Source organism: Giraffa tippelskirchi, chromosome 3 (assembly GCF_054371585.1).
Source record: "Giraffa tippelskirchi isolate mGirTip1 chromosome 3, T2T-mGirTip1v1.2.pri, whole genome shotgun sequence".
NCBI lineage: Eukaryota > Metazoa > Chordata > Mammalia > Artiodactyla > Giraffidae > Giraffa > Giraffa tippelskirchi.
Genome location: NC_137277.1, coordinates 134,347,056 through 134,363,778, shown reverse-complemented (window position 1 = coordinate 134,363,778; position 16,723 = coordinate 134,347,056). Strand labels below are relative to the sequence as shown.

The window sequence follows — 16,723 nt, the reverse complement described above, 5'->3', positions numbered from 1 at the left end:
GAGCCCAGGTCTGTTCCCCTACAGACCAGCACTGCTTTCCTTCTACCTGGCTAATGCCTCTATGTGCAGCTCTCTGTGCAATTAGGCATGTAATGAATACTTACGTTGAGCAAGATAATGCTGTTTTCTGAAAAGAATAATGAACATACAGAATAAGTTGTTGAACAAAGAGAATCTACTGGGGCATGTGAAATTAAAATGTTGCTGGAAGGTCAAAATTAATTTTGAAAACATTGGTGGAATAGAGTTTTACAAAGAGAAAATTGAGAAAATAAAAACTGCATGAGTTCAATGAATAAAAAGGGCAAAACATCTATCTAGAGGTCTTTTGTCTTTGCTGGAATTCATTAACTTTTATTTTGGCTTCAACTCTTTCAAAAAGTTCTGCCTAAAGGAATTCTTAATTTGGATTTAATGTGGCCCATGGAAGCCAAGTGAGGATTGGAGTGGCTCAGAGCCTGAGCAGATGCTGGGAGGAGTCTAAGACCACCCAGAGAGGTCCAGGATCAATGGGGTGCTGGGGGCAGAGCAGGAAGGAAGGACTATTTTGATGTTGGACAGTGTGATTATAACTGCCTGTGAGCCAGAATCAATCTTTCTTATAATGGCAAATGACCTCAAAAAACACAGCACCCAAAAACTCCAACATTTCTCTTGTCTGTCTCTGTCTTTTGACTATTGATAAAGTCTAAACACTGCAAATGTTTCTCAACAGCAGAATCAGAACTCAGTATTTTCAGATCTTCAAGAACTATTTCATGACTCCTCATCACCAGTTTAAAAAGGTCTACATTTTTTTTTCATAAACAAACAGATGACCTTTTAATTAATCAGAAAGGAAGAAAGGAAGAAAAGTCTCCATAACCTCCACCACACAAACAAATTTTGTACTTTATAACATATTTTTTTATTGTTTCATTATATGGGTATCATTCATTGAGCTATATATGCACTCTTGTTGCTTCTCTTTATTATTTTTTAATTAGTGGAAATTTGTATTACTTACATGATAGAAGGATTATCTAGTATAACATGTTTGTTAAAATTACCTTCTGGATTCCAGGTTGCTTAATATTGAAGAGTGGCTCTGCTACTACCAAACAGAAATTATAATAATTCCTGGATAGTAAGTGCATAGTGAATAACCACACTCACAATAATAATTATTATTACTGCGGTTATTTATAAGACATGTTCACATAAATGTTCTTATATTTAAGTGTTCTGGTACAAGAAAAGTTATGTTACTAGTGAAGTTTTTAAAAAACTCTTATTAGAATTTGAACACAACATTTTTTTTTTCATATAATGTAGAAGATGCTGCCAGTCATCATTGTTTTGTGTGCACCAAGCCCAGAAACTTTCCACTGATGACACCTGTAATTCTTATGTCCTGAGTCTGTCTATAACCTCTAGAACATATGTCATGCACCCAATGAGCCACAAGTGCTGTAGAGATACTGTCTCTGGGAACAGTCCTCTACCAATGACAGAGCCAAGGGCAGATAAAGACACCAGTTTCCTGGTCTCTTGGATGGAACAACATTGAAGCACATCCTGTGTGTCTCATGAAGTCTCTAGTAGGACTGAACCCCAGTTTCCTATACTGACAAACTGTTTACAAACTATATTTTTTTAGTGGCTTATCTCCTTGTCTATTTATTTCAGTTCTTTGCTCCTTTTGCTGTATTTCCTATAATCATTTCTCAGACAAACAACTTGGACAAATCCTTAACTCAGAGTCTGTTTCCAGGAAAATTCAATCTGATACATATTATCAAAGGTTTTTTTTTTTTGCACTCTTTTGAAATACACATTATTTCACAATACTGTATGCACACAGTATTCAATTGAGGGGTATATGACATTTTTTTTTACTAACACCCCACTGTTGTGCATTACATTGTTTCCCCATTTCAATACTAAAAACATTTCCAGAATGAATAAATGAATATCTTTGTGTAAAAAGGTTTAAAAAATCAAGTATGATTTCCACAGTTATATTATCCTCAAGTAAGGAGTTAATTGGTCAAAAAATACAAGCTCTTAAATATTTCTTGAATATATATTTTGAAACTGATTTCCAATAAGTATTCATTATTTATTGAATGAATACTTGAATGTCATGAATATTGAATGTCATGAGCGAGGTAGGATGCTCAAAATTCTTTAAAATTTTGTTTTCATGTAGTGCTCATTTTCTTTAACCTGTACTCATTTCAAAGTGGAAGTTAAAGTTGCTCAGTCATGTCTGACTCTTTGCAACCCCACGGACTATACAGTCCATGGAATTCTCCAGGCTAGAATGCTGGAGTGGGTAGCCTTTCCCTTCTCCAGTGGATCTTCTCAACCCAGGGATTGAACCCAGGTCTCCTGCATTGCGGGTAGATTCTTTACCAACTGAGCTATCAGGGATTTCATTTCAAAGAATAAGTTTATTTCCCCTTATCTTTTCAATGTTGGAGAGAGAATAGCATGGTTGATAAAACCTCACCTTGGAGCCAATTAAATCCATCCCAGAGCTGCTTTCTAGTTTAGATTACCACTCACTTAAAATACCATGTTCTTCCAAAAGCTACCACTCCCTCTTCTGCACAATGTCCATGCTTCTGGGAAGCATTTATAACATACAGCCTACTAGATAAGGTAATAATCATTCCTATTTGTATATTGCAACTTCCTTGTATACTCAACTCCTGAAACAGAGTAGACCTTGAAAATATATTTAAGGAACAAAATTGGGTCATTTGTTAAGATGTGGATGGACCTAGAAAGTGTCATACAGAGTTAAGTAAGCAGAAAGAGAAAAATAAATAGTGTATATTAATGTATATAACTGGAATCTAGAAAAATGGCATAGATGAGCTTATTTGCAAAGTAGAAATGAAGACACAGATGGAGAGAATAAGTGTATGAATACCAAGGAGGAAAAGGGCTGGTGGGAGCAATTGAGAAATTGGAATTGACACATATATACTATTGTTACTATGTATAAAATAGATAACTAATGAGAACATACTGTATAGCACAGGGAACTCTGCTTAATGATCATGGTAACCTGAATGGAAAGGAAATCTAAAAGAGAGGAGATATATGTATATGCACAATTGATTCATTTTGCTGTACAGTAGAAACTTACACAGCATTGTAAAGCAACTATACTGCAATAAAAATTAATTAAAAAGAAAGAAAATGAGAATATTCAGACCAATCTTGGTCAGGAATAAAGATAATTATACAGGTACCACTAAAAAAAAAAAAACAAAAGAAAATTTATCACCTAAAATGTACCAAATATTTTGCATGAAAGTTATTCAGTCATGATAATGATCCAAGTTAGGCATTGACAGTTCCATTTATAGATATTGCAATTTAAATTATGTCCCTGCCAAAACACATGTCAGAACATAAGATTATGACCTTATTTGGAAATAGGGTCTTTGCAGATAAATTAGTTAAGTATCTTGAGATGAATTCACTTTTGATTTAGGATAGCCTTTAAAATCCAATGAAAAAATAAAGAAAAAGAAAGCATTAGTAGTGTTCGACTCTTTGAGATCCCATGGACTGTAGACCACAGGCTCCTCTGTCCATGAGTTCTCCAGGCCAGAATACTGAAGTAGGTAGCCATTCCCTTCTCCAAGGGATCTTCCTGATTCAGGGATTGAACCCGAGTCTCCTGCACTGCAGGCAGATTCTTTACTGTCTAAGCCATCAGGTAAGCTCAAAGAAGGGTGTCCTTATACGAAGTGAAGTAGACACAGAGATACAGGTAAGGAGGCCATGTGAAGTGTCGACTAAGAAGTATATTCACAACCTGAACTGGAGAGTTATTTTATTTGATGGGTATGTTTAGAACTCCAAGCCTGAAAGACAGCATCTCAGTAGTTTTGAGAAAACTGCTCCAAGGAGGCAGGAGTGGAAGTCAGGCTATATAGAAGTTTGAAACAAAGGGAGCAGGCAGTCTGAACAACAAAGATCAAGTATCACACTAAGGAATTTAGCATTCTATGTGTGGGAAGATGCAAGCCCCTGGGCTCACTGAATTCATTTCCTTCAAATGCACCACAGTATCTGGGGTCAGTCCTGTTTCCTTGGTCACCTTGCCCTTGGCATTCCCCCAGCTCCTCTGTAATCACCACAGGGAGGGCAGCAGGATCACTGTTTGGGAGCTCTCATTCACAGTTGGAGGCCAGAAATCGCTGATGGCTGTGACATTTCTTTCTTATTAATATGGCAGGGGATATTTTCATTTCACAGAAGATAGAGGCAGAGATTAGAAGTATGCTACAAGCCAAGGAGTGTCAGCAGAGACCAGAAGCTGAAACAAACCAGGAAGGAATCTTTTCTGGAGTTTTCTGAAGGTGGCCCTTCCCATATCTCAGTTTTAAGCTCCTAGCCTCCAAACTGGAGAATAAATTCCTGTTAAGATACCAAGTTTGTGGCAATTTTTTATGACAACCTTAGGAATGAATGCTCTGGGTAAGGAAAATGATGCTCTGAGCATGTCAATTCCCTTCTTTGAGTTTCAGTTTTCAGAATACTGGTATATGAAGGAATTTGGATTTTCCTGGGTTTCCAGGATAAATACCACATGTTGAGCAAAGTTTCCCAGGTTATCAGGGATAGACAACAGGCATTCTACAGGACATGCAGAGAATGAGGCAGACATAGACAAAACAGTGGGTTTAAGATACAATTTAATTAGCTTGATTTTAACATTTCCTTCATTTTAGAAACAGCTTTTGTTAAATCTTCCTATCCCCTCCTCCTTTGGCAGTTTCACTCTTAATAAAAAATGATACAGTGAGTTGGCCTGTGACTCCTGTTTTCATGATCTAATAAAAGTACCCACATGTTTACAAGTCAATCAATCATCTATCTCTGCATGTGGATCCCACTTTATAACAACAGAACATACTCTGATGACACTAACTCTTCCAACCTCTCTCCTTCAGAAATGTTGAAAAAGCATGACCTGTTTCCTACAGCCTTACTCACACTAAAAGAGCACTCCTTTTCCTATCATGGAGGAATATGATGCTAAACATGTAAAGGATTATTTATTTAAAAGCATTTGAAGTTTCCCTAGAGTGAATTCTTTCATTTTAGGCAATAAAAAGACTATGTTGTCTTTTGGGACAGTAGAGAGAAATTTAAGGTGGAACTTATCCATATGCCATCATGAAGGAAAGATTTGATTTGATAAAATTTCAGTTTTCCACTGTCACTTTCTACAGAATTGTCTTGATTCATTTCACCATCCAAATACTGTATCTTGTTCTGATCATAGACCCTATGTTTCAATTTCTCATAATTGTCCAGAGGTTATAATATATATGTATGTACACATATATGTATTATCCCAGGTGACACAGTGGTAAAGAATCCACCTGCCAATGAAGGAGACACCAGAGACCAGAGACCCAGGTTTGACCCCTGGGTCGGGAGATCCCCTGGAGCTGGAAATGGCAACCTGCTCTAGTATTCTTGCCTGGAAAATTTCATGGATGGAGGAGCCTGGTGGGCTACAGGTGTGCACGCACGCGCACACACACACACACACACACACACACACACACACACACACACACATAAAATACTAAATCATCTTATTCCATTACTTTATCTCTCTTAATTCTTCCAATAGAATAGGAAGCAGTTAGGAAAGAAAGTCAATGATATGATATTCCAGACATGAATCCTCTCACTGGACTCAAGATTAGAGGTCCCCTGAAGGTGAAAAGAGAAGCAAACTTGAATACAGTGAGAAAAACAATTACATCATGTGATACTCAAGTAACATCTTTATTTTAAGGCTAGTCTACCACTTCCTTATTACCCAAAAGTTAGAGAGAACTTTTCTAAAAAGATAGGATCTTGGGACTTCCCTGATGGTCCAGTGGCTATGTCTCTGTACTCCTAATGCAGGGGGCCCAGGTTCAATCCCTGGTCAGGGAACTAGACCTCACATGCTGCAACTAAACATTGCCACAACTGAAAGATCTTGTATGTGATGCCTGGTACTGCAAAAAATAAATAATAATAATAAATATTTTTTAAAAGGAAAATATAGGATCTACTAATGAATATGAGATGTTGGATAAGTCAACAGGCTTTCAGGGCCTCCAATTCCATGAAGTTGTTATAAGTTTTATTTGTGAAATTATAGCTAAGAACAGCTAGTACCATAACTAAATATTTTGGAAATTCAATAAAATGAGTAAAACTCACAATCTTATAGAGCCACAAAATCCAGAAATAATAAAACAATAGACTTGGGCTTTTGTTTCTATTATCAGAAAATCTCAGGCACCAAAATACGCTATCTGGGATGAGGCCTTTAGGGTGCCCAGCTAGCTAAGATTATAATTTCTAGAGAAGATTAATTACTAGCTAGACCACCACTGTCCTCCTCCAGGCCCAGCAGAATAATCTGCTAGTTGGCCTCTTCCTTTTCACATATGCAGTATTTCAAGATTGTCTGCAAAAACAACAAAAATGCCATTAATTACTGCATAACCTTTATTCATTATCCTTGTGTAGGCATAAATTTCCAAACTACTGACAGTGGCCTTCTGGATTTTTCAGGTTCTGGTGCTTATACACCCTCCATGTCCAGCTTGGGTTCTTCCCCACCTTGTTCACCACACTCCATGCTTATAGATTTTCTTTCAGTTCTGAAAAAGCTCAAACTCTTTCCTGCACCAGACTTTAACATATGCTCCTTTGCTCTAACTTGAATGCTCTTTCCTCAATGCTTGACTAAGTCCTATTCATCATTAAACTGTGAAATGAATATTCCTTACTTTTGGAAAGACCCACACTGTCTAGTGTCTGTTCTATCTGTATCTTCCAAGAACACCTAGAATCTAACCCAAGAGTCTCACTTTTCTTTGTCATGAGGATACACAAGTTTTTCTCATAGGCCCTTCGGGTTTACCCAGATGAACCTCAATTATTATCCATATTGATTATCTGTTTCTTTCCCATTAGTATCTTCTATAATTACTGTGGTTACTTGTTTTTTATCCTTTTTAGTGCTACACAATGTAGGTGGTGTGAAGAGGGAATTACTGTCTCTCTGACTCACTATTGCAACCCCCAAGCCTAGTGTAGATTTGTTCTATATATTTAGCACTTAAAGGAATGTATGGGATGGTAGAGGAAGAAGCCTACTAGAGTGGGTTGAATAGGAAGTGGAGAGTGCAAAGATAAATCACACTTGAGACTATTTCTGTGAATTTGAGGCAGACAATTATATAAATAGCCAAACATAAATGAAGAAAAGAGAGAATTCTTTATTTTTCATTTTAAACATGGAATTTGCCAGCATGTGTCTATGTGCTAATGGAAATGATTTGACAGAAATATGGATGCTTATGCTTCAGAAGAAGTATATCCAAATAGAGAGGATGAGATACTGGTCCTAGATATATGGGAACTGACCTTTGGTAGGGGAAGGAACAATTCTTCCTTTGTATTCAGATTAAGAATGTAAAGCTGAATAGAGTGAAACTACCAGTTGATGAGAGGAAAATGGTGTAGTTTGTCTTTATTGATATCTTTTTATCCTAATGTCATTTGACCAACTTCATACTTGAAACAGGAGGTAGAAGGAATGGTTTGGAAATATTATGGAGATAGATGTTATATGAAATTTATTCCCAGGGTGAAAAATGATCCCTCTAGAAAAACACAGAGGGTATCATGATAGTATTGAGTGCCCATTTTGACTTGTACTACAGCTTTGAAGTGAAGCCACTGAGAATGTCTGTGTGATTTTTCCCAACAGCACAGCACCCAGCAGAGGCTTTTACTCTGCACTTGGACTGTGGCAAGTGTCATATTGCTTGTGATCAGAAATACCATTAGTTCAATGATTTCAGTGAATGAAGCTTGTAAGTATTTTAATGCATTGAGTCTAAGTAAACTTCAGATCTTCTCAGGTCCTTACTAGACCTGAATATAGTAAAGAAAGAGAGGCAAAATACTTAAAGTATTTTAACATGAGTTGGTCACTATTATTATGCCCATTTTACTGATGTAGAAAAGTTAAGCTTAGAGTGTTGACTCATCCAAGCTTATACAGTTTAGAAGTGGGATAATTGAGAATCTGGACAAAAGATACAAAGAGGCTAAAAAATCCTGCTCCCATTTCTGAAGCACCTGGAGCAAAATCATGGGGTTGGGAGCAAAAGCAGGGTACTGTGCATGCTCCCTGCACACAGCGGCACAAAGCGGTGGGCAAAACACCTAAACCAGTCCTCTGATCCAACCCTTGGACATAGCCCTACCCTCAACTCATATGAAGAACCACCTTGCACCCCCTTAAGGAGAAAGCAAGTAAGGGAACCTAATATACTTGTTCTTGCTCTCTCCTGCTACAGCAGGAGCCCTGATAAAGCCTTGCCTGAAAAAAAAAAGGAGAAGAAAAGCACATTGGCTCTGACATTATTTCAGCAGCCATATACAGCAGTGAGAAACATAGAGGTTATGCTGGAGGGAAAAGGAGACAGAGGACTCAGCTGAAAGATCAAGGCTCTAAGTCAGAAGAGAGTTGTGTGTGCCCAAAGCACTCCAGTAAAGAGAGGCTTCAAGAGCACTTGGTAGGTTGCATCCAAGCTCATCTTACTCCCAATGCTCAGAGCCCAGAGAGTCCCTGACAGCATGACATATTTTTATTTTTATTCAGATAAAAAGTGAACCACTTAGAACTGAGCTTGTGGTTCACTCTCCATGGTGGCACCTGCCTCTCTTGGTCAGCCCCTCACTGTTAAGTGGCATCTCCTCCAAAAACATTCTGTCCTTGGCAATCTGCCACCTTCATGTTCTCTTTATTTAAACTAGGCATAAATAAAAGTCCTTCATTTTTATGTAACCGATAAAAAAGAACAAAACGCTTCTCGGAAATTGAATCCAAGTGCACAAGTTGAGAGTGACATATTTACATGGCGTCAGAAATGAATAAGAACAGCTTTCTCTCTTCAAATACATCTGTTCTCATAGAAACCTTCTAAAGAGCGTATTGTTTATGAAAACTATGCCTTTAGCTCATTTTTGTTATTGTTAAAAGGCCCATATTCAGGAGTTACTATTAGAAGAAAGACACCTGGTTTTCCTTACATGAAGTCAATCCTTTCAAACATAATTTTACCTTGATATAGTGAACGCTGTGTTAAGTGGAAATTTTAGGCTAGTAACAACAGACATCAATCTGATCTTATTTTAATGAGGAGGAGAATAATGCCTTGAGTCTACAAGTAATCACATACTGGGAGTTAACTGCCGAGTGTGCACATTGTCATATGAGATGGTGAGTTCTCATATGGGATTCCAGCAGCGCTGATGCCTCAATGAGTGTCTTCTCAGTGCTAGGAAAGTTTAGGCACTTGCTAGAGATGAAAATAGTCAGACATTGCCATACAATGCAACTGATGAAATTATACTTTCAAATAGTATGCAATGAAGTTTTTCATGTTTGTTATCCTAGGCTAAAGCCATTTAACTGCTTTTCTAATTTAATCTCTACAACAAACCTCTGTAAGCTAACTCAGTTTTATGAATGAGAAGAATAAAACTCTGAGATGCCAGATGAATCTGTCTACATTACAAAGTTGGAAGGTGGCTGACCTATGATTCCAGTCTAGGATTTCTGCTCTCATGGACTTTATTACCGTTCTATACCGAATGGCTCAGGGAATTGTGAAGACCCAAACCAGGATGCTAAATTATTTCCTGAAATCTGAAGAGCAACTTTGGGATTAAGTGATATAAAATCAGGAGAAGGCACTGGCAACCCACCCCATTGCTCTTGCCTGGAAAATCTCATGGACGAGGGAGTCTGGTAGGCTGCAGTCCATGGGGTCGCTAAGAGCCAGACACGACTGAACAACAACACCTTCACTTTTCCCTTTCATGCATTGGAGAAGGAAATGACAACCCACACCAGTGTTCTTGCCTGGAGAATCCCAGGGACAGAGGAGCTTGGTAGGCTGCTGTCTATGGGGTCGCACAGAGTCGGACACGACTGACGCGACTTAGCAGCAGCAGCAGCAGCAGCAGATAAAAAACCAAGGCTAAAAACCAAGTAAATGTGGTAAACATAAAAGGCTTAAACCAAACACCATGCTTGAATACTGTTCTAAAAATTCTGTAGTTCTTAGAGTCACAGATTGATAGGGAAGTAAAAAACACCAAGATCCATCTCTTCACCTGGATAAAAGTTGCAATGGAAAAATCTATCTGATGTAACCATTTTGGAACTCTAGAGTTTATGGAAGGCTTGCAACTTCCAGGTGAAGACTTAGACAGCAAGTTGTGGCTTAATTCTGACAATTTTAGCTCCTAGTTTACTAGCAGCAACCTATCTGATACCCCAACCATGTGTCAAGCAGCCATACAAGTATCCCTGAAGCAGAAGCCAAAAGGATGGGCAAAAACGATGCTGTCCTACAAATACTGGGCATCTGTCCTCTGATTGCTGGTTCCTGCTTCTGATCACAGAGGTGCAGACAAGAGGTGGGCAGTCACTGTATTTGCATCAACCCCCAGTGTTGCAAAATCTTCTTCCTCAGGCTGAAGCCACTTCCAAAGAATTTAAAGGACTGGCACTCTTTTATCTCCTTTCAGTTTTCTCTTTTTCCCCTTTGTAGAAATTAAAAAAAAAAAAAAATTAAAGGCTAGTACATTTAAAAACAACTTTATGTGTGGGGAAATATCAACCATGTGTGCCCAGGAAAAGCTCTGGTAAAGACCTGAGAGGATCTTAAGTTGAATCTCAGGCTTATCCTCAGATAGAAATAGCCTGAAATAATTTTAAAAATAAGCAAAGCAATCACAAAATCCAGTAAACCCCAGGGAAGGGGAAAATCTGATTTCCAGAGTTACCACATTATTAGCATTAAATGTCTAACTTTCAACAACAAAACAACAAAAATCACAAAGTTTACAAAGAAACAGGAAAGTACAGACAGACCATTCAAAAAAAAAAAAAATTTAAATCAAAAGAAACTTTCCCTGAAAAAATCTTATGTAACAAATCTTATAGACAAAGATGAAAACAAATTCTTAAAGGTACTCAAAGAACTAAAGAAAAATGTGATTAAAGTCAATACAATAATGTATAAACAAGACAAAAACATCTATTAAGACATAGAAAACCTTAAAAGAAACAAAAAATAAATTTTGGACCTGAAAAGTACGATAACTGAAATGAAAAGTTTACTAAAGGAGTTCAAAGGCAGATTTGAACAGACAGGAGAAAGAATCAGTAGACCTGAAAATAAGTTAATGGAAAATATCAACTGTAGAGAACAGTAAACAGAAATTAAGAAAAGAAAAAAAGCATAAGTGAGAGTGTTAACAGCCTTAGTAGGGAGGTCAGAGGTCCCCAAGGGGCAGGAGGAAATAAACTGCAAGTGGTAGATGGCTTTTTTTCTTTTCTCTTCTAATCCGGTGTTGTCATGGCTACACCTGGTTCTGCCTGAACTTAACTTTATCTCAAACCTTGAGCTAACAATGTGTTTTTCTCATGAAAATGTATTTCTTAAGATAGGTAAATGAACTATGTATTTGCTTGGAAATCCTCCTTTCTTCAAGATTCATGTAAATTATTTTATGGCTGGGGATGACTCACCTTGTGCCAATGTTATCTCAAAATGCATGTTGTGGGTGATCAGCCTAGTGCAACTCTCTCTCAGTTTTGAGGCATTTCTGTTCTTGCTAGAAGGTATATAGCTCCTTGATAAAAGCTAGTAAGGGGGCACTCTTCTGTCCCCTTCTGATGTCTATATCAGAAGCTTTCACTATCTCTTTTATACTTAATAAAACTTTGCTACACAAAAAGTTCTGAGTGATCAAGCCTCATCTCTGGTCCCAGATCAAATACCTCTCTTCTGGAGGCCACAAATCCTGGTGTCATTCACAGCTCATAGCAGCAACCTTTCATAAGGAAGTTGTGGGACTCAATCAAATGGACAAATATAGACATTGTGGTAGTCCAAAACAAAAGAAAAAAATAAATAAATGGCAGAGAGGATATTTTAAAAATAATAGCTAAACACTTCCCAAATGAATATGATAACATACATGAATACAAACATGGAAATACATGAACTTTAACATCCAAAATGCTCAGCAAATTCCAAGTGGAATGAACTCAGAGACCACAACAAGTTACGTTATAATCAAACTTTCAAAAGCGAAAGACAGGAGCTTGAAAGCAACAAGGAAGAAGTGAGTCAAAGCACACAAGTGATGCCCAAAAGCAAGACAGTTCCAGAAAAACATCTACCTCTGTTTTATTGACTATGCCAAAGCCTTTGACTGTGTGGATCACAATAAACTGTGGAAAATTCTGAAAGAGTTGGGCATACCAGACCACCTGACCTGCCTCTTGAGAAACCTGTATGCAGGTCAGGAAGCAACAGTTAGAACTGGACATGGAACAACAGACCGGTTCCAAGTAGGAAAGGGAGTACATCAAGGCTGTCTATTGTCACCCTGCTTATTTAACTTATATGCAGAATACATCATGAGAAACGCTGGGCTGGAGGAAGCACAAGCTGAAATCAAGATTGCCAGGAGAAATATCAATAATCTCAGATATGCAGATGACACCATCCTTATGAGAGAAAGTGAAGAAGAACAAAAGAGCCTCTTGATGAAAGTGAAAGAGGAGAGTGAAAAAGTTGGCATAAAGCTCAACATTCAGAAAACTAAGATCGTGGCATCTGGTCCCATCAGTTCATGGCAAATAGATGGGGAAACAGTGGAAACAGTGGCTGAATTTTTTGGAGGGGCTCCGAAATCACTGCAGATGGTGATTGCAGCCATGAAATTAAAAGATGCTTACTCCTTGGAAGGAAAGTTATGACCAACCTAGACAGAATATTAAAAAGCAGAGACATTACTTTGCCAACAAAGGTCCGTCTAGTTAAGGCTATGGTTTTCCCAGTGGTTATGTATGGATGTGAGAGCTGGACTATAAAGAAAGCTGAGCGCCAAAGAATTGATGCTTTTGAACTATGGTGTTGGAGAAGACTCTTGAGAGAGTCCCTTGGACTGCAAGGAGATCCAAACAGTCCATCCTAAAGGAGATCAGTCCTGGGTGTTCATTGGAAGGACTGATGTTGAAGCTGAAGCTCCAACACTTTGGCCACCTGATGTGAAGAACTGACTCATTTGAAAAGACCCTGATGCTGAGAAAGATTGAGGGCAGGAGGAGAAGGGGACAACAGCAGATGAGGTGGTTGGGTGTCATCATCAACTCGATGGACATGGGTTTGGGTGGACTCTGGGAGTTGGTGATGGACAGGGAGGCCTGGCGTGCTGTGGTGCATGAGGTCCCAAAGAGTCAAACGCAACTGAGAGACTGAACTGACTGACCTGATGCCCAAAAAGAAAATCATCAGATTTCTCATCAGAGACATTGAAAGCCAGAAGGTAGTGGGCCCAAATATTCAAAGTGTTGAAAATAGAAAAGTCCTGTCAAGAAGAATTCTATGCCTGGCACAACTATCTTTCAAAAATGAGGAGGGAGAAATTAGGGTATTCCCAGCTAAAAAAATAAAAATACAGTATCCTCAAAAAGAATAAAATACTTATTCCTAACTCAGAAAGTGGAAGACTTGCACAATAAAAACTTTGATACATTCTCTAAGGAAATGAAGGGAGTTATAAGGAAACACATCCTATGTTCATGGATTGGAAGACAATGCTGTCAAAATGTCCATACAATCCAAAGTAACCTACAGACTCAATGCCAACTCTATCAAAATCCCAATGATGTTGTTTGCATAAATAGAAAAATCCATCCTAAAATTCATATGGAATCTCAAGGGACCTTGAATAGCCAAAGCAGTTTTGAGAAATAACAAACAGGCAGGACTTAATTTCTGATTTCAAGCCTTAAAATAAACCTGTAGTAATCAAAATAGCATGTTAAAGTTGAAACAAAGAAACAAATAAACAAAAAACAAGCAAGCAAACAGACAAACAAAAATAACCCCAGACATACAGACCAGTAAAATGGAAATGAAGGCAAACCCACATAAATGCAGCTAAATGTTTTTGACAAGAGTGACAAGATCAGTCAATGAACTGCCAGTGAATGTCCATCAGTGAATGGACAAAAGCCATTCAATGAGAAGACAGTCTTTTCAATGAATTATTCTGGGACAACTGGATAACCACATGCAAAATGATGAAGTGGGACTTTTGCCTAACACTATACACAAAAATTAATTCAAAATGGATGAAAGGCCTACCTATAACATCTAAAATCATAAATCTCTCAGAAGTAAACCTAGGACAAAAACTTCATGTCATTGAATTTGGCAATAATTTCTTGGATAAGACTCTAAAAATGTAGGTAACACAATTAAAAAAAAAAATTGGACTTCATGAATATTAACACATGTGTATACCAGCAACACTATCAATAGAATAAAAAAGTAACCCATAGAATTGGAGAAAATATTTGAAAATTTTATATCTTATACATACATCCAGAATATATAGAGAACTCCTAAAACTCAGCAACAAAAATATACAAGACCTGATTCAAAAATAGGCAAAGAACTTGAGTGGATATTTCTCCACAGAATACATGCAAATGTCCAATATTCACATGAAAAGATGCTCAATATCGGTAATCATAAGTGAAATGCAAATCAAAGCTACAATGAGACACCGGCTCACACCAATTAGGAGGCTACTATTCAAGTAAAGAAAAGAAAACAAGTTGTTGGTGAGAATTTGGAGAATTTAGGACCCTTGTGTATTGCTAGTGAAAATGTAAAATGGTATAGTCATTACGGAAAACTATGGTAATTCCTAAAAATAGAATTACTATATAATCCAGCAAATCCACTTCTGGCATATACCCTAAATAATTGAAAGGAAGATCATAAAAGAAAAATTGTATGCCCATTTTCAGAGTAGCATTATTCACAATAGCTAAAATGTGGAGGCTCCCTAAGTAACCATGGACAGGTGAATGGATAAACAAAATGTGTGTACATACAATGGAATATTATTCAGTTTTATGTGATAAACTCTGCAATATATTACAACATGCATGAAACAATGATATTTTGCTAAGTGAAATAAGTCAGTCACAAAAAAACAAATATTGTATGATTCCATATATATGAGGCACTTAAAGTAGTCAAAATTATGGAGATGAAAATTATAATTGTGGCTATTAAGTTGGAGTCAGGGGGGGGAAGGGAGTTACTGTTTAGAGGACACAGAGCCTCAGTTTTTCAAGATGAAAAGATTTTTGAAGATGGATGTTGGCAATGGTTTCACAATATTATGCATGTATTTTATACCACTGAACTATACTTTAATAATGTTTAAAGTTGCAAATCTTATGTTATATATTTTACTACAACAGAAAATTGAAACAAAAAAAATCCTGTAGAACTTAACTCTCAGTTTAGGTTTATTTGCTCTTAGTATTGTGTATGGATGAATAGGCTTGGTAGAGCCCAGGATCAGGGTCACTTGGAAACCTGTTAACGGGCCAGCCATCTGGCAATTTGCGGATATATTGATCTACAAGGGATGCTGAACTTAGTGAAACAAATAGAAAATATGGAGCCAGTTAACATGGGTTACTTCACATAATCCAAACAAATAGCAAATTATAAATTGCTTTATCTTGCATTCAGTAGATATAATAAAGCTCTTGTTTTGAACATTGGCATAGAACAGGAAGAAATTATTCATCGTTTGTTATAAACTACTGCTGCTGGGGAGGAAGCATCCTAGTAACCTTTCTTTTAGTGGGTATACATGATAATTTCAAAAGCAAAGGTATTTGCCACTCTTGGAAACAGTTTTAAGGAATAGATGAGGAACAGAAAATAACACAGCTGGGGCAGAGTGAAATGACCCTGGCAGAGAAACCCAAAAGCCTGTGGGAAGTCAGAAAGAGATGTCAAAAAAGTAGTCGAGAGCTAGAATACCTTAGCAAGAGACAGAAAACAGAGACAATAGCCACTGGTGCAGTGGAAATGGATACTACTAAAGAGCTTGGTGCTGGGCCAAGGGGACTCACCTCCACCTCACTTACAGAATCTTCAGTAAGTTCTACTTTTCTCCTAATTTCCTAGACAAGTGCAGTTTTGGGGGAAAGTCTGAAAATTATGAAGAGAGGGTATCTTATATGTGAATAATAAACATAAGTAATAAAGTATCCAATTTCAAATTACTTAAAATTTAGTTTATCTCTGTTTTGAACTTAATAGAATGTTGAGTTAAAGGGGAACAGATAGCTTGAGTTAAACATAGCTTGAGTTAAAGGGGAACAGATAGCTTACCAAGAGCATCCTAATGTTCTGCTTGACCTCAGGCAGATTCAACTTAGTTTACTTACCAGTGTGTGTGCATGCTAAGTCGCTTAAGTTGTGTCCAACTCTTTATTACCCTATGGAGTGTAGCCCTCCAGGTTCTTCTGTCAATGGGATTCTCCAGGGAAGAATACTGGAGTGGGTTGCCATGCCCTCCTCTAGGGCATCTTCTTGACTCAGGGATCAAACCCACAACTTTCATGTCTTCTGCATTGACAGGTTCATAATCTAGGAAGCCCTTACTTACCAGAGACCTATTCAAAAGACATCACCATCAGTCCTTTCCATGTACTAATTAAGAGATACCCACAGCTGTATTTAACTAAAACAGAATAGTATGAGCCATGATTAAAACAGCACAC

General features: G+C 37.6%; 1 non-coding gene across 1 annotated transcript; it reads left to right on the top strand.

The window, feature by feature from the left end:
* Positions 1-5,888: 5,888 nt before the first annotated feature.
* Positions 5,889-5,961, top strand: TRNAR-CCU (transfer RNA arginine (anticodon CCU)). Its single transcript has one exon. It is a non-coding gene; the product is annotated as a tRNA-Arg (tRNA).
* Positions 5,962-16,723: the final 10,762 nt, after the last annotated feature.